Genomic DNA, 19466 nt, shown 5'->3' on the forward strand with positions numbered 1-19466 from the left:
AACAAATGTATCATTCTCATTCAACATAATTGAAGTGAAAATGATCATATCAATCAACCTGGATTATATTCAAGAATCAAGGAAAAATTCACCTTTCTTCAAAGATTCTTGAAATTATTAACTTTTTTATAATATTATTAATTTTAAAATAAACGAAATTTTAAATTTAAAATATAATCGATTTTTCTAATTTATGAAGCGTTCCAATGGAGATCATTATCAGTTTTGCTGAAAATCGAGAAAATAATAGATTGATTATGTTCCATTCAATGAGGACAATTCAGCTTCTTATGATATGTGGCATATATAGTGAGGTCCACGTTATAATGGCAGTGGATAAAGATAGAAGAATAGCGATTCCGATTCTCTGCATCAATTAATAATATTTCTACACTGTCAAAAACATAATTGGCATCGTTGTGGACTTGGAAAAAAATAGTACCACCGGCTTTGTCGAATGATAGACACGGATAGCAAAACCAAAGTTGATCAAATACTGTCATTATAACGTGGACCTCACTATAGTAGTAAGTAAACAGACATTAACACAGTAATCCACCTCGATAAAGTGGATTTTGTTGAATAATCCAGGATTAATTTGGATTTAACATTAGCGATACGCAATGTAAAATCAAATAACTAATCCAATATGAATGAATTCTGTTAAAATATATTATATTCCTGCTGGAATATCATCAAACACCAATTCATCATTGAGAATTTAATTTAGTTCCATTCATAATGCAATTGAATGATTTTTCCCACAAATGATTTCTAGAAGAACTGTTCTATCCCTTCAGTGTTACCATAGATTAAGGATAAGCATAAGCAACACAGATCTACTCCTTGGAGAGTACGTGAGCAACTATATTTCTTGTCTCTTGTGTTACTCAATATTCTCTCAATCCATATAGTGGAGGATCCATTGATAAAGGAGGTTTTTTCACTAATTTAAGGAAGAATTCTATCAACTCAACTTATTTACTTATTTCGTTCAACTTTTATTGATTACATTTTATATTCGACTCATTGTTCAATACTATTATAGAGATTATCAGTTCATTATTGGAATTTTAGATTGAAAATTATCGTCTTAGTCTTCAGAAAAATCATCACATCAAAAGCTTTGTAGACGGCAGAGCTTTAAAGCGTAACTTGTGAAGATAATAATAGTCGTTGGACCTGTTGCCCAGAGCATGCATTTTAAAGAAGCTCATTGGCGATTGTTTGAGAAGGAAAAATGGAGTAGAAGAAAGCCGCTAGTCAATTCCAGGTTGTGATTTTCTGATTTTCAATGCGGGGGAAATAAGATGGAGTGTAAGGGGGGTTGGTAGGGGGGTAGGTAGAGATGGCGCTTCTGTGTGGAGTTTTTTGAAAGTAATAGAACGTGGAATTCAATTAATCTGATCCTTTTTGTTTAGGGGTGCAATCTGAAGCAGCAGCCAAGGCAGATGGATTGAATCGAAGGGGGGGGGAGAGTTGTTGGGGAGGGGGAAGGAAGGTGAACTTGACGTAGTACAACAAAGGGAATGAAAGACCCTGGCTGATGAAATTTTAATCTTTGGCTTTGACATGTTTTGCTTTGAGTGATGCAAGCCGACAACAAACTATACAGCAGAACAGCACAGAAGATCGACTCAGCCGTAGCCGGGAATATTTATATCTCGAGTATTCTTCTATATTCTCTCATTTTCTGCGATCAGACACGATTTGATCTCCTGGCTTATTATTTATCTTTGAGGTTTTCTCGGCCGACGGCCATGTCAATAGCACAGCCCATCACCAATGAACTAATCCAATCAGTGTGCTTTTCAAAAGTAATTGATAAGGAAAATTGAGTTATCCGCGGTTGAGTTGTGATGATGGAGGAGAATAATTGTATTGGTTTTTCACATTGGGTTTTGCGCCGAGAAAAGACTTTCCAGTACGAGAGAATTTTCAATGAGAAGAATCTTAGATATTTTCAGGAAACAAAAATATTGATTTGTGAATGAACAGAGAATGGAAATCAATGTTAAATAAATACTAAAGAAATTTGTTGACGTCTCAAAGATGAAAAAATCTGGTGTGGCGCACACACACAACTTTCCTTGCCGTTATGAAAATTGATCACCTGACGCTAGTGTTCCCGCGTATCTCAAGTCTACTATTCGAAGATTTGAGCCAGCTGGTGACAGGGCAATAACGCTGGAGAGACACGAGGTCTGCTATCTCTTCATAATGAATCATTTAATAGAATCAACAGTTTGCAATTGGAAAATCACATTTTCTCGAATTTCGAGCTTATTTTCAATTTCAGGTGAAAATATTACTGAACATCAATTGTAGAGATTCTCATGCTCAATCTTTTCCACTCGAAATTTTTTGTTTAAATTGTATCTGAAACCTGATAATATCTACTAGTTGAAGGGTAGTATCGATGGTAACAACAATAGGTTGTAATTGATATACAAACAATATGAGAAAATTTACATTATCGTCTAAATGTTGTATCTAAATAATGGAGTCAATCGTATTTCATAAATTTGATTGAGAATGCTCATCCTTAGTTTGAGATGAACTCAGGTTGCGAGCTCTTTCATCCTAATAGAATAACAAAAACCGTTTCAGAACTGGTTTGGAATATTTTGTGATGATGAGCATTGACAAAATATCCAAAATATCAATAATCTGTGTTTTTGAAGTTACAAGTAGCATAATTCTAATTTTTCATAAGAACTGTCAGACTGTGTACGTACTAGCGTCTCTATACAGTATCGCAATATTCAAGGAACTTGAATTTAATTTTATCTCTTTTTACCATGTTCAATATCGGGGCACCGAGCTTCGCTCGTTATTCATTTATTGATAAACAGAACACTTTAGACAAAAACAGAGCACAAAGACAGAAGTCTTTAAAATGATTGGAGAAGGACTAACAGGCACAGTCCAAAACTCTTCCTTCCCCGAATTTTGATTTATACACTATAAATTGTCCAAAAAGAAGGTTTTGTTCCATACACTTGAATTCAGGCTCAATTTTCAGTTCAAAAATTTCTCAAACCAAATTGAATAACACCCACTAATCACTTAAAACTGTAAAATAATGATCAACTTTGAAAATTATGATATACTCTGAATTTGAATGTATAACAATAATATTTTTTGGGTGTTTACCTAAAACTTATATTGAAAGAAATTGTTAGGTCTCAGCACAAGAAGCTGGAAAATGTTATCACCAGTTACGGTATCAATTGACTAGAGATAAGATAATAACGGCTATGATTATTAACAGCCAAATGAAAATAGAAAGTCTTGTTGTAATTATTTGATAATATAATAATAATGTTTGAGGATAGGTTCTTTGACATTAGCTTGTCGGCGACCTTAGTAATCGGTCGAGCCATATATTTGAAAATTAGCCAGACACCTTGTAGCAAATTAATTGCGTCTAGGTAGCATTCACTAAGACTAGGATAAAAGGGTTTAGTAAACTAAGCATGCCAATAATAAATGTCACCAAAAACGATTAAGAAAACACAAAAATATTTATTATCATTGAGCATGAACAAAAATAATAAAAATCTGGTGTGGCGCACCCACACAACTTTCCTTGCCGTTATGAAAATTGATCACCTGACGCTAGTGTTGTCGCTCATCTAAAGTCTACTATTCAAAGATATGAGACAGCTGGTGATAGGTCAATAACGCTGGAAGCACACGAGGTCTGCTATCTCTTCGTAGTGAACGATTTAATAGAACCAACAGTTGCCAACAGTTTGCAATTTAATAATCACATTTTCTCGAATTTCAAGCTTATTTTCTATTTTAGACGGAAATGTTACTGGACATTAATTGCAGAGATCTTCATGCTCAATCTTTTCCACTTGATTTTTTTTGTTTAAATTGTATATGAAGGCTGATAATTGAGAATCTAAAATCAACCTTTGCATAGATGGGGCGGAGCTCCTGAAATTTTCACAGATATGGAACTTATTGCAGTTGATAGAGCTTATCAATGACTATTTCAGGTATGAATTTGATCAAAATCGTTGGAGCCGTTTTCGAGAAAATCGCGAAAAACCCTGTTTTTGACAACATTTTCTCCATTTTAGCCGCCATATTGAATTGCATTTGATCGAAATTGTTCGTATCGGATCCTTATAGTGTAATGACCTTACGTTCCAAATTTCAAGTCATTACACACACACACACACACACACACACACACACACACACACACACACACACACACACACACACACACACACACACACACACACACACACACACACACACACACACACATACAGACTACACGCTTACAGTATGCACAGAGTAGATATTTATAAATATTTGATTTATTATATATGCTCACTTATTAATCTTTTTTATCAGTTATTTATGAGAATTTTCTGAAGCTCATGTTCACACGATAAATTATTTTATCTGAATTCCACCAGAGGCCGAACCCAAACCCTGAGATATATTTATATTTTTATTTGTCATATTGATGGAAGTAAGATTCATAAATTTTATTTGACAAGCAGCAGCAAGTCGACAACTGAGCTATAGAAATAGACAGAATATATGCTCATTAAAGAAGCAGGAGATCTATTATTTGATGCTTTCAAGCAAAGTAATTTGTGAGCTATCTGTGATATTTTTTGCAATATATATTTTCTCATATTATTTTTATATTTATTGTTCCATTTTTTATCATTGCTTGTTGATATTTCATGCATATTATATATTTTTATTTGTTGAATGATGTACCCGTTTTATGATCCTGTCTTCATGCATGATCAATCTTGTTCTAGTCTGTTTTATTTCTATTATTGACAATTTTTTTAAATTATCAACCAACTGTATTCTTCACCGAATAAGTTGGACAAGTCGGCGATATACAGCATTGATTAATAAATCTTCAGAAATATTACGTTCTCAAGATTTATTTAAATTATTCAGAACTATCACATCCGATTTTGAAGAACCCAGGGGTCATAGTATTAAGTTGCAGCAGCACTTAAATTACTAGAAATTACACCATAAATTATAGAATTTATAAGGTATTCTGATAGAGTGTCGCCTTTGATTCCGCTCGGTATCATATAATACTGCTGACCCCTTTGTCAGATGGTGGCGAGTGGCATTGGTGTCGATACCATATTGTCTAGTACAGAAATCAGAACTCTTATATCTATCTACCTCTTCTGCATCTATAATAATTGTGGAGTCAACCAGATCAGTCATGAGAACTGTAAGTTCATGAAGCAGCCACCGTTTGCGGCCGTTGAAAGCAGAGAATTATTTGAGCTCCTTGAAGAGCTGGTAAGAAATCAGTGGTATTTCTCTTTCAGGAGGCGTAAAAATATTAATAGTATTCAAAAATCTTTTGCTCTACCGACTGCTGCCAGCAGGGCATATGCGGCGCAAAAAATAACGTCACAAACGATACAGCGTACCATGTCATGTCAACAAATCAGATTATTTTTATCGAGGCCATTAAAATTTCTATATTTCTCGCGAGATACGGTAAGCTGATTGATTACACAGCTAATCTCCCACACAGACACACGCTTCTTCTGTTATCGACAGACGACGAAATTATCATCTGTTTTTCCAAGGATGAATTATCCTTTTCATGTCCTTCAGCGAATTTTCCCAGGGATGAGACCTAGTGCAATCGAATTTTTATATCATAAACCTACTATGTTCCAAATTTCTTGAAAATCGTTAGAGCTGTTTTCGAGATCCGTTGGACATAAATAACCAGATATAAAAATAACCGTAAATAAGAATAGCGAGATATAGAAAAAACCAGATAAATATAAATATATATACAGAAATTGCTCGCTTTATATGATAGGATATACGGTAGTGCTGTTGAATGCTTATGATTGCGAAATGGAAAAATATAATGATGCAAAGATCAAACAATATTCTTCGAATAACAATTCGAACTCATTAAAGTAATGTTTCAGGTAGGCTATTTATAAAAACTGGAAAAAAGAAATACCAAATTTGAAAGCTCCTTCGGATAACAATCAAACTTATCTAGATTCCTGAAGCAATCATAACAAAACCCACCAGCTAATCCTACTCCACTTACTGTTAAAATACCAGATTTCCAAAGGATTACACAAAGATTACGGAAAATTCAGCATCCAATTTTCCGTTAACTATTATTAGGATACGATGAAGGTTCAGAAGCATAACCATTTCAATTTTGCTGGTGAATATTCTTCCAAACCTTCTATGAGATCTGAAGACCAGCAACAATATGCTGATTAATAAAACTGCTATTAAACGTGAATGCCACTTTTTCGATGGGAGACCGACAAAAGAAATCAAATAAGGGAGACCCTTATTATGCATCCCATCTTCAATGAACCTAAAACAGCTTACAACGTCTCATCCTATATTATGACTACATCTATACGACTTCAACGTTCTGTTATCTACCTATCTTCATCGTATTCTACATCTATACCGTAATACTTTCGTTCTATAGCATCCGTAAATTCATTCCTACTAATCTGGCATATTCGCACCCTCTTAATGACCTTCCCTTATGAGTTTTCAGCCTTCTTTTCAGATGAAAACGGTAATTGTATTGCTCATGTAGTCTTCTATTCTCACCGGGGTCTGTGTATTTTTGAGTTCGTTATCTTTTGTAACGGGGAGTGGCCATTCCGAGAATGATCTTAAGCTCTGATATGATGCTCTTTACAGATGAGAAGAGCTGTTATAGGAAGACTCGGGTATCAGCTTCAATCATGCGGATGGTAATATTGCGTGATACGTTCTTGTTATTTTAGGAAATTGTGAAGTTTTCATACCTCTGTTGAATTGGCTAAGCTCAGTTTTTTTAATTCCCACGTAATGGAGTATTTAAATAGACATACATCGCATATCCTTTTGATGGCCTCATTTCATGATCTGTTGTATATTTTATAACACGTTTTATTGATCTAAGTTCGAGCACCAATTCTCATTATTTCCAATTGTCACCAATTCTATCGTCAGTTCCCATTATCATTTATTGTTCGATTATGCTTTTGATTCGAACTTCTGAGAATCTGATAATGTATTTCAGAGAATAGCACAATAATTGATATTGTCCAAATAAGGCTATATAAAGTTGGTTGTTCCAATCTGAATGTTGTCATTAAAATACAGATAATTCGAGTACAGAATAAATTTCATCGTATTGAGAACTTATTTTCAATGAGACCACTTTCAAAAACTTGACAACAAAACAGAAAAATAAACATAAATGTATATTCTGCAAGGTTCTATGATCAGCTATTATATTCTCCATGTATATAGTACGTATAGTACGAGTATATTTCTTACAAATTTTTGGCTACTTATTGAAATGAACCTGCAATATTGAAAGTTCTCTATTATTGCGTGGATACCAACATCTCTCTTACCTAGTGGATTATAATTATAGTTGAAATTTATTAGATATATTCGAGTTAGAAGAGTCTCCAAAATGTCTGTTGTGCTGATTGATTCAGTTAATAATGAAACTCATGCTCTTATTCATTCCTAGGCATTTAAATATGGGATTTCGGGACGAAAATACTCTCCTATTCAGATTCTGTCACATTTAGGCCTATTGTTTAAATGGATTTTATAGGTTATGATGGAAATAGCAGAATATTGAAGCAAGATCGATTCTGCCCTCTTTCAATAACTTGAAATTAGTACAGTCACCACCAGAACTCGTGTCAGAAACAAACAACACAGCAGTCGCATACCATTATTTAGAGTGGATACTAAAAAGTGATTTGTGATGCGGCGTTTTCGCGATTGTTTCTTCCGCTATTTTTATTTCTTTTTCGGCTCATTTCGGGGATCAAGGAAAAGTAGAAGGAGAGACGGACGTTGGAAGAGGGGGAAGTGTGAAATCCTTACCGGATAGAGTGCGAAAAGAACAGGGTGGGAAGAGGATAGAAGAAGGGTGAAAAGAGGAGGCGTGATGGAGGGAATGCAAATACTTTCTACAGGCGTGTTGGTGCTGGTTTTTTGTAGTAGTGTGTACAATGGAATGGTGAGTTGGTGTGTGATAGGATAGAGGAAGAGAAACGAGAGGAGAACGGAAAGGAATTTGGAAACAGTGAAAAATACAAAAGAAATAGACACGATGAAGTCGAGTGAGAAAAACAAGATGGAGAAAAACAGAATAGAGCTGACAGGGAAAAAAGTCAAGATGAAAATAAGCAGAGGGAAGAGGAACAAAATTATAAGTGAATGAATGAACAATTTGAAGAAGTTCAAAGGAGAAAGAAGAATATACAAAGATTTTGTGGTTGGGGAATGTGAGAAGGAAATTTATCAGGACTGTGATGAGGGAGAGAATAATCGGTAGAAGAGAGATATACTGAACTGTATCAAAAAACCGATCGATATTCTGATGGCATACATGATTGAAAGAGTGAAAAGATCAGATATGGAAAAAAGATTGAAAAATATCACAGAAATTAGAGGATTCAGATGGAAATGGAGAGATTGAGTGATTTGGTATAGGTGGGTGAGAAGAAGGAAGGAGGAGGAAAGTTGATGAGAATGATCATGAGGAGGAAGAAATCGGAGAGATTACTCTACAAAAAAAGATCAAAGGAAATCAATGAAAAATGATAAACGTGATGAATTGTAAAATGGCAGTAATAACAATCTTAAAAATAGTAAAATGACAGTAAGAACAAAATTCTAGAAATATTGACAAAGTAACATAATTACAGTGAAATGATATTGAGAAGAAAGTTTGAACCAGTGAAGATGATGGAAAACACGACGAACGTATCAAAGGAGAGTGAAAAGTAGTCAATGGAAAGCTCAGTGGATAAGAATAGGAGGAAAAACAAAAATGGTGGAAGACGGAGTGACGAAAGGTGAAGGAGACTCAGCCGGGTAGACTTCAGGTGGAAGATAAAGGGAGAATAAAACTCTGCTTAAAAGAGAAGAAGGGGACGAAAAGAGAGAGGGTGAGAGTGCTATCTACTGGACAGTCACCACCGTTGCTAAGAGGTAACGGCTACTTTATGACCAGGGATTAAAACAGGGAATGAGGATGCAAAGATAAAGAAGGGTGGCGAGGGAAGAAAATAAAGGTACAAGAGTGTATCTCGCCCTACACATATTCCTTCAGAAGGGATGGACTGGACATTCCGCTGAAATGGTCTTTCCAATTATTATTGTACGGGATGCGGCACTTCCACCTTACCTTCCCTTCCACCAATATTTTTCAACCCTCTTCTCACATTATTTCTCCTCCTTCTCTTTTCATTTACACCATCACCGTTGTTTTCTCTCTCCCCTTTCTCTTTCGTCCCCTCTTATTATCATTCCACTTTCTCTTCCACCAATTCCTCTTCCTCTGAATGTTACTTCAGCTGCTCCTCTCCTTATTCTCCTGAATCTCTTCTCCCTTTCATCGTTATTCTATCCATAATATGACTCTTCTGTGGGAATCTCCATCTACCTTGACCATAGTCCACTACTCGTTAAGAAGGGAGTTTTCCCTTCCTTTCCCCAGAATAGGGTACACATGAAAGTTACTTATTACTGTTGCCGTGTACTATGCTTAGTCCTGGTAGTCACTACTTATGTACAAAATAAATTATTTGGAGTGAGTATTTCCCTTCTTCAGCTGCATTTTCCTTATTTCCTTTCAACGAATCTTCTTTTTATATTCTCGCCTTTTCGTTTCTGATTGACATTCCTCTTTGGATGCTTCAATAATCACATGTTTTCCATTATCTTCTCTTTTTTATACTTTATTCTCCGCATTTGTCTTCTGTCTTATCTTTTCCATAATGTTGCTAATGGTTCTCTTAATAAATATATCTTATTTTTATTTTTACTCCTTTTTTGTCTCATTTCGCTTCTCCACTGTTCTACTCCTTATCAGATTACTCGCGATATCATTCTTCTTTTTCGTTCTCTCCAGTCGCGAACTCATTATTAATCCTTTCTTCTTCCATCAATCTCTATTCTCTCCACTTCTCACTCTTCATTTATATTTTCCCCACTTCTTCTCATGCTCTTCCACCTCCATCTTCCTTGTTCTCATTCTTCTTTCTCTACTTCTCCTCCTCCATCTGCCCCCTTTCACTCGATATTCTAATCTCCTTCTTCTTCCCATTTAGCTTCAACTTCTCCCTTCTAATCGTGGTTTATCTCCAATTTCATCTTCTCATTCCACTTCTTCCCTTATGTAAGAGGGAAGGATTCGTAGGGGGACACAGCTAAAGCACTAACACTTGCCTCCTAAATCTCAACACTGCTACTTAACAGGCTACGACATTCCAGGTACACACATGTAGTCCAGACATGCGTACATATTATGTTACATATATATGTATATACATAATAGGTGGTTATCTAGTCAGTGATAGCTTTTATGCTACTCTGCTTATCGCTACGTGGGTCAACCTGCGTCTTTGGTCAACATGCTGTGTCTGCTCTATCTAAATCTCTCTTCAATCTTCTTCTCTTTCTCTTTTAACTCCTTTCAATTTCTTTTCTTCAATTCCCTTCCTCTTCCTCAACTTCTCAATGCATCAGTATATTCGTGTTTCGATCCTCTGCATTTATTGTTCTTTTATCCCTCCCTTTTATACTCACCTTGTTTCCTTGTTACCTGTCTCCTTGCTTTCTCTGACCATCTTGCACTCATCTTTCTCATTAATAATTCACTATTTTTTGGAAAATGCCGAGATTTTCATAGCTTAAATTGATAATACACACCTAAACTCCACAAATCATACCTAACTTCTCGTATATTGCTCACATTCACCCACTGACTGACTCACTCACTCACTCGCAGAGCTAAAAATCTACCAGACCAAAAACGATCAAATTTGGTGGATATATTCAGTTGGCCCCGTTGTGTTAGAAGGAATTTGCAATAACGTCAAAGATACGCCCAAGATTAGCGTTTTTCCAGCGCTTTTTTTTGCTTTTTCTCAGATTTATCGAGAACAAATGAACAGAAATTGTTCAAATTTATCTCTTTTCTGTATAGGGCTACTTTTTATAGAAATAGAAAGAAAAATAAAAATCTCAGTACCCTTTATGAATTATTTAATCACAACATGTTTCGGATGGCATCAATGTCCGAAACATGTTGTGATTAAATAATTCATAAAGGGTACTGAGATTTTTATTTTTCTTTCTATTTCTGTTCAAATTTAGTACAGAAGCTAAGCTAGAGTGTAATAATGTTGTGTTAGAAGGAATTTGAAATAACGCCAAAGATACGCCCAAAATTAGAGTTTTGCGTTTTCTCAGTTCTTTCATCAAGAAATAGACAGAAAATGTCCAAATTTTAGACAGAGGTTTAGGTAGGGTCTAAAAATGTTGTGATGAGGTGACTTTAATATTTCATCAAAGATACGCCCAAAATCAGCGTTTTTCTCAGCTTTTCGGCGTTTTCTCAGTACTTTGACTTCCTGATAGGATGAAGCATGCTCAAATGAAAAATGCAGGCGAGCCCGCTGATCTCATTTCTGAACGATCCAGTCGGGGGTCCAGGGGGCGGAGCCCCCTTGCTAGACGAATATGGCGAGCGAAGCGAGCCTGACGGCTAGTAATGTATATCTTATAGTATGAGTATCTTCGATACTCATTTCTACTTGAGTATTGAATGTTCTTGATCATTTTCAATCGGGATATCAAATCATCTTTTATAATTAACGCCTGCAAAGTACTGAGAATCAAATCGATCGATTTTGCCTCTACAATGGCTTTTCCGAACGATGATTACCGGCTGCTTCTGGTCAAACTGATTGTGTGATCGACTGACTGATTTCCAACAATTATTATTCGGTCCGTACACGACAAGTTGGACGGAATGATGAGTCGACAAGGACACTTGCTGTATGGGGGGGGGAGGTTAGTTGCTTGAAGAGACAACGTCTGCTGATGATGAGAATGAGGAATGCTGACGTGTAAGTTGTACAGCCGACGGCCTCTTTTGTTTCAGAGATGAGGACGGGGACGAGGAGAAGGAGAAGGAGATGGAGAAGAAGAGGAAGAAGCAGAAGAAGAAGAAGATGACGATGATGATGATGATGAAGGAGTTGAGGGAGACAGACCAGAAGTGAAAGACAATCGAGGATGAGAGACGATGCACTCACTCGTCAGTGTAATTGCCGGTGGATGGGCATTCGCATTCGTGTGATCTTTCTGTTAATTAATTTGCGTTGGTTGTCTTTGTAGTGCAGTTGGATGTAATCATCATTATAATCAACATCGTTGGACTAATTGTCATCCATCGTCTAACGAAAGGGTGGACAGACTTTTGCGGCTGACTCGCTTCGTCTCCTTGTTCTTCCAGTTCTTCTTCTTCTTCTTCTTCTTCTTCTTCTTCTTCTTCTTCTTCTCCTTCTCCTTCTCCTTCTCCTTTTCCTTCTCCTTCTCCTTCTACTTCTCCTTCTCCTTCTCCTTTTTCTTCCTCCTCTTATTCACCGTCTTTGTTTTGTCCTTCAAATTCCTCTCAATCTGCAAATTTCCTATTCGTTCTCTTTTTCATGAATTCATTCTTCCAGTTCTCTACATGTTTCCATACCATAATTCTCTTCTGATCTTATTCCTTTTTCTATCCATATTTTTCGCCTTTGTCTCTTTGTCGAACTCCTAACAGTTTTTTTTCATGATGATTCTTGTCTTGAATCAATATTCCTTCACAATTGTCTTCATCAAGTATCGTCTATTAAATTTCTCCCTTTTCCGTTAACTCAGTTTCTCTCTTTTGCTACTTTTTTAATTTGTTATATTCTGTTTTTCCTTCCTATTTGACTTCCTTGCTTATCCAACTTTCTTCTGTACTACTCCAATTTTTTTCATTTTACTTTTTATTTTTTCTCCAATTTGCTGTTCCTATACCAATGATCAAATGAAAGAATCAATCAATCTGAATAATTTTCTCCAAGACATCTTTATTTTCTGTTCGACTTCCCCCCAACTACTGTCTTTTTTTCTTTAATTCTACTCATTTTTGTACCTTCTTTATTTTCTCAATTCAATTCTTGTATAATATTCTTCAATAACATATTTTCTTCTCTAATAATTTATTTGAATTCTTCTTCTACCAGTTGGTGATTACACCTGTATCTACTTCCTAATCTTTATCTACTCTATTTTTTTCAGGCCTGCTTCGCCTTTTAACATTTCAGACCTTTCCAGACCTGCTCGTTTTAGAAAGCTGAAAACGTTTGCATGGGAAGTTTTTCCACACACACACACTTTACCTCTCCAATCCTTCCTTTTCCCACTGACTACTGCTGCCTTTACCTCTCTTTCCCACAACCACCCTTCCTTATCTAACGATATTTTTCCTTTTCCCCTTCTTTCCTGCAGTCTTTCGCTTGTCATTCACTCGCCATCTTTGCGCTGTCCTCAACCGACTGCATTTCCACTCGAATGCATCACTCGGCTGATGAAGAAGATGAAGAAGATCGCTGCCGGCAGTCTAAACACAGACCAGGCGGAGTGCGTTAAACACAGTACAACGCTTTTTCTTACACTAATTAGCTGCGTTTCCTCTTCTTTCTGATGAGCTACTACTGCCACTCTTTCCTTACCAAACCCTTTGCTCTCTTCTACCCTTTCTTCTTCTCTTACTCCGTCCTGAAACGGTCAGGAAAAGACAGACGGACAGACAGACAAAACGACAGTCGGTGATTAGTCGAGACAAAGATAAAGCAGTTGCTTTGAAGTGAAGAGAAGAGAAAACTAACTACGCCAACTACCCCGAACCTCCCCAGGCTAGTCGGCTGCCACCGACTGATCTTCAACGCTTTTCCGTCGCTGGAAAACTCCGAGGAAACTCGCCGGGAAAGCTATCGGGTTGTCACCGACGCAAAGCAAAGAGATTGTGTTCTGTGTACTGAGGAAGCGGCGGCGATTGCTTGCAGCGTCGTGTTCGCTCTTCAAAATCAGAACGGGCGGACAACAGCTGTGTGCTAATTTGCGGTTAGCGTTCAATTAGACAGAGACACCATGGGCATGAAGTGTCAAGTTGGCGCGAGCGACAAAGAGATCAAAGTGGCTGAGTGACGCGTGTTCTTGGGAGAGGGGATAGAAGAGTTTGTGAAAGAGTTGGCTGGGTTTGATATTTTTGTGATAGAAGAATCTTCGGCAACATTATTCTCGTTTGGCAGTTTTTGTCCTTCTGTATTGAGAAAAATGATCTTCTTATTGGAGAGAATAAGTTTGAGTGGCACAATTCTTGGAATATAGATCATTCTATTCAACATTAGTTGATGAATGTTTGGTCTGGGTTTTAAAATGATAAATCACTTTATCGTATCAATTGTAGACAAGTCTTCAATACGTTCTTCTATCTTCTCAATTGAAGGCTACTTATTTCGTCTATTAAACGTTCAAACTTTGTTTTACAATCTTACAAATTCGAGTTGATCAATAATTTCATCAATTAATGTGAGCATGAATTAATTCTCTTCCCTACATTAGTATCTATTCCATCTCACACTTATCCAACATTTCATTTCTCATTGTTCTAAACTCCACCTCGAATATAAAGGCGTAATAAGTTCTCTCATCAATAATATTAGCTTCATGAATTCAATAGGCCAAAATTCCCAATAGAATCCTTTGAACAGTTGAGATAATTACTGAATCACTGCATCTCTGTATATTCATCACGAAAGAATCAAAAGAGTATAGATTGAGTAAGACTTTGTAATAGAGTTTATGAGATTAACATTTCCATTCTTTTTCACACTAACTAGACTAGATGGCCTGAAGTGTTTCCCCACTGATAGTACTGGTGTGAATTAACTGCTACTATAGTGAGGTCAACGTTATAATGACAGTAATTGATCAACGTTGGTTTTGCTATCCTTGTCTATCAAAAGAAGTGTGAAGAATGAGAGGAGAAGGAGAATATTAAGTTGTGAGGTTAGGAAGGGGAGGAGTCAGAGCAGGAAGAGGATGATGACATATTTAATATGAAAAGGAGGAGGTGAAGGTAGAGAAAAAGAAGAAGTGGTGAAGAATGAAGTGGAGGAAGAGGAAAAGGAAAAAATTGATGAGTGAGTAAATGGATGAAGTGCGTGGAAAGAAAAAGGAGGAGTTGGAGAAGAAGGAGGAGGAGGAGGAGGAAGAGGAGGAGAAGGAGCAGAATAAGACGAAGAAGGAGAAAATAGCATTCCAACTCGTGAGGCGTAACTCTAATCGTTGATGCCGTTCAGCAGTTCAGCATTCGTCTTAGCCGGACTGTTTAACAGATTAATTAAGTTGTTCCATCTCTTTGTTGGACTGATCGAGTACTGAGACAGGTGCGATTAGCACAGTCAGATCGCCACAAGCCAAGTCCAGTCTGGCATCTCCACGACACAATGGAAGCTGTTGAATGACAGCCATGATTAAGGAGACAAATTCCTCTAGGATGTCCGGTTGCGTTCAATATCAATCATAGGGGATGGAAGATATTCATAAGATATCCAGTAGTCATCCATCATTTTGGCAATTCTTCACAGTCTAGGTTATTCTTATAATTAATTGATTCTTTGGTCGAATTCCACCACTTTCTTTTGTCATTTCTTCAATTGGTTTGATCAATTGTTTATAAGAATCGAAATATAGAAGAATATTGAAATTTGAAGCTATGAGCTATTGAATGATTCATAATGAAAAACTATTGAGATTGGAAGAAATATTGTAAGCTAAAAATGCAACATAGAAGGATCTATATTATTCATCCTCAATGAGATTTCTCACATACCACGTTTCACAGTTCTGCCTAAGTTTTAAAAAAATTAATTATTTGACAATCGAATAAAATCTTTATCGTGGAATTTCAAATAATTTCAACTCTTCTAGGATGCATCTATCAAACTTTCCCTATTCTCGAACTTATCCCACAAAGCTATCGAAGTCCCCAACTCCAACTTCATTTCTATCACTAATCTAATTTTCATCAATATCGCGGTTTCTACATGTATCTCAACAATGCATTATTGATTCATTCTAGGTCCGAAAGGAAATATTTGTAATACATTCATCAATGAAAATTCCATTTTTTTTTCAAATAGATAACCCTCACAGATACCCTCTCAAACAACAAACTCTATACAGTAAACAAAACATTCTTAGCTTAAATAACTGGATTAGAATGGTCATTAAAATGATTAGTCAAAAGGAAAGGTGCAACAGCATTTGATTGAGATTATGAGAAATGAGAAAGAGAATAATGTAGGATATTGCAAGGGGAGTGAGGATGGAAATGAACAAAAAAAAAGAAGATCAGGAGATTTTGGAAGAGAGATGTAATTTACAACTAAGAGGAGAAGACAGAAATGAACAGAGTAAGTGAGGATATGAAACTAGAATAGTGGAAGAGAATCGAGAGTGATGATGGAATAAACATTCGAAGAGAAGAATTATATGTAACGTAAAAGATGAAAGGACAGTAATGGTGAAGATCGTAGAGTGAGAAGGTGGAATTTGTTACGAAAAATGATTGTCGAAAAAGCGGAGTAACAAGAACGATTTTGAAGTTAGGAAGGAGAATAGCAACAAAGATTGTAGAGTGAGAAAACAGATCATAATGAGGAAAATTGGTAAGTGAGAAAGAGAAAAGGGTAAGGAGGCTGAATTATTATGAAGGGTTTGTGTGATGGCGGGGGAGGTGGATGAGGGGTGTCACCACATTTTCTTATTAACCACATCTTAATAACATTTGACTGGGGTGGTTGGGCGAGGCCCATCAAGTCTCATCACCATCAAGCCGACTGAGACTGAGCAGACTGTTGGCTGAGTGTTGAGGGCTGCCGCCTCGCTTCTCATATTTTCCAAGTTGATCATTGTCGAAATGAAGCCCGCTTTACAAACTTCAGCCGCCGCTTGTTTCACGTGTTGTTGGGGGGAAGAGGCTGTTAGAATTTGCTTGTTACTTATGAGCTTTGTGTTGTTATTTATAATAGTCATGCAAAATTATGTGGATGTAGCTTAGATAATCTTTTCCCCAATAAGCCTACATTACTAGTAGTTCTGTGAACAGTAGACCTCGCGCTCAGTAAGTTACATTGACATGTTGTTATGTTTTATAAAAATTAATAAATAATTTATGAATTTAAAATGTCTAGAAAAAATCCTAAATAAACATAGAACTTCCTGTCCTATCGTACCGTGACGTGTCGTCCCGGAATGTGAGTGTGAGCGCTGTTATCAGTCTGGCTGCCAATCCAATCAACCCATCAGAGAACATTCTGTGTTGTCGTGTTGGCGAAAAATCGGTGTGTTGGAATTAGCAAAATAAACTACCTATAATGCTGATTTCCTACAAACTTCATTTCTCACTTTCCATGATTTTAGAAATAAATTTCTTTTTCATAATATTTGTAGCAACTTTAATCATACGATTGAAAAAGAAAAATGTAGAAAAAATGATTTCTATCAATAACTCCAAACTAGAATCATGGCCTCAGCTTATGGAAAGACGAAGTTAGTAGACAACGTTGATGGAAAGATACATTTTCAAGATGTTCGATGCTTTTGAACGGGTAGTATTATAGTCCACTAAACAAATGTCTACTAAAGTTGATGGAAAGATAGATTTTCAATATGTTCGATGTTTTTGAACGGGTAGTATTATAGTCAACTGTCTACTTACGTTGATGGAAAGATACACTTTCAAGATGTTCGATGTTTTTGAACGGGTAGTACTATAGTCCACTAAACAACAGCTGTCTACTAAAGTTGATGGAAATATACATTTTCAATATGTTCGATGTTTTTGAACGGGTAGTATTATAGTTAACTGTCTACTAACGTTGATGGAAAGATACATTCTCAAGATGTCCGATGTTTTTGAACGGGTAGTATTATAGTCCACTAAGCAACTGTCTACTAACGTTGATGGAAAGATACATTTTCATGATGTTCGATGTTTTTGAACTGGTGGTATTAGGCTATTGACCGAGCATAGTGAGGTCTAAGATTCAAGTCGACGGTTTTGCATTTCTCTTTATGTTTATATAGTCCAGTCAAGGAAAGGTTATAGAGGGAAAAGTTGAGAAGTCGATTTTTGACCCCGCAGTTCTGTTTAGGGTAGTAAGGAGGTAAACATATCAGAAGTCCCTACCCCTACACCTTGTGCTAAGGGGGTGGGGGTTGTTCAAAGGCACCATGTTTTTTTTTCTCACATATAATTGGAAAACTACGGACATAACTGTTATATACAAAACTGAAGCTTACATAATTTCTTATAATATTCATTCTACAACTTTTTCTATATCTCCTCTAGTTTCTATGATACTCTTCTGTAACTTACTGAGCACGAGGTCTACTGTTCACAGAACTACTAGTAGTCCACTAGACAGCTGATTTATGATGAATAATTCCATAGTCTGATTTCTACGGTAATATTGGTGATCAAAGGAAAATCCTTTTCCTTCTGTATTATCCTTAAAATGCAAAATTTTAAAAAACCTTATGTATACGTCGACGCGAAATTCAAAAAGGAACATACCTGTCGAATTTCATTAAAATCTATCGCTGTTTTCGCTGTAAATGCGGAACATAAAAACAAAAATATAAACATAAAGAGAAATGCAAAACCGTCGACTTGAATCTTAGACCTCACTTCACTCGGTCAATTACTTATCAAGCTTCTTTATATGTTTTTCTTGATTTATGTCTGTCTGCTGTCTTCTACGAATATCATTCAAATTACTATGTAGTACTAAATCGGCTGATTAGCAATACCATGCTTATTCTATGGCAGTATCTTCCAGTCATACATTGCCAGTATTCAAAATAAATATTTAATATTTTCTTCATTTTGGACATAAAATTTGACTCAGATTCTTGGAAGTGAAAACATATCAGGAATGAGACTGCAACCTATCTTTTGGATAGCTTACTATTCATAAAATTTTGGATTAGAGCAGTTGATATTCGAGCAGTTATTATTAGAGCACTTCCTTGGAAGTGAAACCTATCTTTTGGAAAGTTTACTAATAATAAAGTTTAGGATTACAGCAGTTTTTGACTGGGCCTGTTGCTCTCATCCAGTCATATTTTTTTAAGATTTGTAACGATGAATAAATAAAAAATGGAATAGAAAAAATAGAATTCAATAACATTATAGGTAAGTATAATTATTATGCACTGCCTGAGACAATCTAGGACCATGAAGATACCGTCGCATATATTGCAATGTGGTATATTGTGGTTTTAAATCACAAGCTGATTAAACTATTTGACCTATTCCTGGTTTATTCTAGCGCTCCACAATCTCATACTCCACAGGTCTGGAATCTGAAAAAAAACAACGTGATTATTCTTCTATAATATTTATATTACTTTATTTCTCAGGACACCAACAGAGTTGTTTTGGAAGATGACATTGTTTTCATGCTTGTCCCACTGGAATGCATGCGATTCAGAAGTACAGAATACTCAAATGAAAAGTTTATGAGATAAGTACAGCGTAGATCGTAATG

Source organism: Nilaparvata lugens, chromosome 10 (assembly GCF_014356525.2).
Source record: "Nilaparvata lugens isolate BPH chromosome 10, ASM1435652v1, whole genome shotgun sequence".
NCBI classification, from domain to species: Eukaryota; Metazoa; Arthropoda; class Insecta; order Hemiptera; family Delphacidae; genus Nilaparvata; species Nilaparvata lugens.